General features: G+C 51.0%; 1 protein-coding gene across 4 annotated transcripts in view; it reads right to left on the reverse strand.

The window, feature by feature from the left end:
- The window catches only part of AKAP1 (A kinase (PRKA) anchor protein 1), a 37,409-nt gene that overhangs the window by 23,452 nt on the left and 11,073 nt on the right, over window positions 1-2,884 (reverse strand). The window contains exon 2 of one of the 4 annotated variants that reach the window (XM_011953727.1): window positions 1,955-2,127. The exons of 2 other annotated variants lie outside the window; for them this stretch is intronic. The gene's annotated coding sequence lies outside the window, so the exon portion shown is untranslated. Of the gene's footprint in view, window positions 1-1,954; window positions 2,182-2,884 lie in introns of those variants that run through there. One more of the 4 variants, XM_011953726.1, reaches the window with a different exon arrangement.

The following is a 2,884-nucleotide window of genomic DNA, read 5'->3' on the forward strand; positions in this document are numbered from 1 at the left end:
TTGGTAAGATGCCATTTTGCCATTTACCTGGTCAGACAGGCCTACAAGAGGTGGTATAAAATGCATCAGCCTTTCCTGAATGCCCAGGTAGTGCCGCCTTCTCATACATACACATACCCCTTCAGCCTTACAAGGCTCTTCTGACATCTTCCTTCCTGCACTGGGCCAGACTCTTCATTGCTCTCTTTGCCCTGAGGTGTTTGTTTTTGTAAACCTGAACTTCTCATCGTTTAAGTGGTATCACAGTAGTCCCCAAAGCCTTCATACTCACAAGCTAACCAAAGGCTGGCTCCTCCCCAAGGCCCAGGACTAAGGGCAGACCTGTCTGCAGTCAGAGAAAAGCCTCCCAGAAGGATGCTGCAGAGCCCTGCCCTAGGGTTGGTGGGGAGGACGCTCTGTCATTTTGAATCTGTTGGAATTAAATAGTTGCCTGCTTATTTTTAGCAGGTCCATTTGCCTGGGAATAGACGCACGCTGGCTAGTTGCCAAGTGGTCACACAGAGCTGAAGTCAGGCACATGCTACAGCCAGAGGCCTTAGCATTTATCTGCTCCCTCCAGGTTCCAAAGGATCTCTTCTTTCTCCAGGGAGGCACCTGCAGCTTCTCAGAACAGCCCTCAGAGAAGTAATGGCCTCACTCTCAACTCAGCTGACAAACTTGGTAACTGCAGGCTAGAGCCTTCTGCTAAACAAGAAAACAAATCCCTGGCAATGGTACATAGAGTGTTGGTCCCAGTGACTAAGCCAATTTGGCTGCAGTTACTGCAAAAAGAGCCACATGTAACTGATGGGAAAGTCCACCACAAAAACAACAGCTTAGGAGCTAAGGGCCCAACAAGCCCAATTTGGGCTTGGGCCTGGTCAGTGAAGCCACATCCACTTTGCGTTCTGAATGAGCATTTACACTGGAATTTGAACATTTCTTTCGTTATTCCAGTGTTCACACCGACAAAGGCTGTCCCCACATGTTCTACCAATAGGAAGGAGCCTGCCCAAGACACTCCACCTCCAGAGTGCCCAGCTCATTAAGTTCCTGCTGAGGGACTCTTCCCCTTGAAGGGTGTCTTCCAAGGGCATAGAATCAGAACCTAAAGCCCAGCACTTCAGCCACTGCATTCAGAGAATGACAGCAGGCTGTGGCCAGGCAGAGGGATACTCCCTTCCATGGGAGTTTGGTGGAGGAAAATCACAAACTCGGAGTTCTCTGCAAGATTCCAAGAGGGCCTCTTGGCTTGTATCAGATGCATTTACCCATTTCCTTGTCAGGTCACAGTCATTCACCTTGCTCATACATTCAAGTATGTTTAAGTTGCTACAAGCAGCAGACTCTGATCACCAGAAGCGCACGATTCTGATGGAAGAATCAATCTCACTCACTCACACACTCACACACCCCTGTGCCACAAGCAGCCGTGCTGAGAAGTAGGCAAAGGGAGCCCAGGAAGGCTTTCTCAAAGACGGCCAGGATTTCCTTAGGCTGCAATGGGCGGGTGGGGAGGGGGACAGGACACAAATTGAGGTTCTAATATCTTTGGGCATGGGACAGAGCAGCAAGTCCCAGAGTAAAACAGGAACAAATCCTAGGAGCTGAGACAAAAAGACGAGACGAGACAAAAGTCGGACGAGACAAAAAGAGTTTGACGTTTGCCACAGGAGCCATAGTTGTGGCAGTTGCAATGTGGTAAAGTAGAGTAGGTCACAAGAGGTAAAGGTCTGGGTGACCCTCAAGAGTGACTGCTATCCAATACTGGCAGTCACTTAGTCATGGGAGGTTACTGAGCACTTGAAATGTGACCAGTGCGACTAAGGCACTGAATTCTACTTCAGGTTAATTTAACCTGAACTCTCCACCTGCAGCTGACTCTACCTACTGGACAACGCAGCTCTAGAGCGTGTTCCCGGAAGACCCCAACCAACAGGAGGGCTGCATAAACGCTGCAGCGGCCAACACCTACCTTGCTGGGTAGTGCTCGGTTCTGCCACCAAGGCTGGGGGCGATGGTAGGCCTGGGCTCTGCACCCTCAGCAGCATGGCTGGGCCAGGAATCAGAGTGCTGGAGCCATGGCTCAGGTGTTGGTCCCGGCCCAGCCTCAGTGCTCACAGGACTGTTACCTTCATCCTCAGGGGCCTGTGTAAGTCACAGTAAGCTATGACTTCACGTGGGTACCCTAGAGATCCAAAAAGAGCTCACAGTGGGGCTGTGAAGTCCTGTCCAGGACTGTCCCCCACCCTCCATTGTGACGGCCCACAGAGCAGCCAGGGGAGCCAGCACAGCCAGACCAGCACACTTTGGGGGTGCTTCTGCCCTTCCATGTAGAGCAGCTGTCAGGAACTCGGGACACTTTCCCAGTCCAATTCACAGAAGGAAGGCCAGAAGGCCAGAGGCTTAACCCAGTAGTGTCTGAGTACCTGCTTGGCAAAGCCTTCTACGGCCAAAATGGAAACCCTGAATCCACTACCAGGAGTTCTAGGTAAGACAAGCCAAAAGTCAGAAATACCATCTCTGGACATGGCCTCACATTAAGAGCTCCTCCAGTCCAACTAAAAGTTAAACTAACTCCTGCTCTGGAAAACTCAGTACACAAGGGTGAACTGCCCATCCTCCTTCCTGCTCTGCTGGCCAAATCCATGGCAGGTCCAAGTCACGTGCCTCTTTTCGTGAAGGAAAAATCATCAGCACCTCCTACAAAGGTCTTCCCAATCACTTCATTTGGGGGGTAGGGGTGTGGATTTTAAAACTTTGAAGACTACGTCACACTCACCTGGCCCCTCACCTCTGGCCTTGACAGCCATCTTGCTTTACAAGCGAATTCCGACAGGATTCTAAAGATGGTCACAACGCAGGTGCCAGGAATGCCTTCCTGGGTACATGGAGTTCCCCCCCA

The sequence above is a fragment of the Colobus angolensis genome, unplaced genomic scaffold (assembly GCF_000951035.1).
Source record: "Colobus angolensis palliatus isolate OR3802 unplaced genomic scaffold, Cang.pa_1.0 Scaffold37, whole genome shotgun sequence".
Lineage (NCBI taxonomy): Eukaryota > Metazoa > Chordata > Mammalia > Primates > Cercopithecidae > Colobus > Colobus angolensis.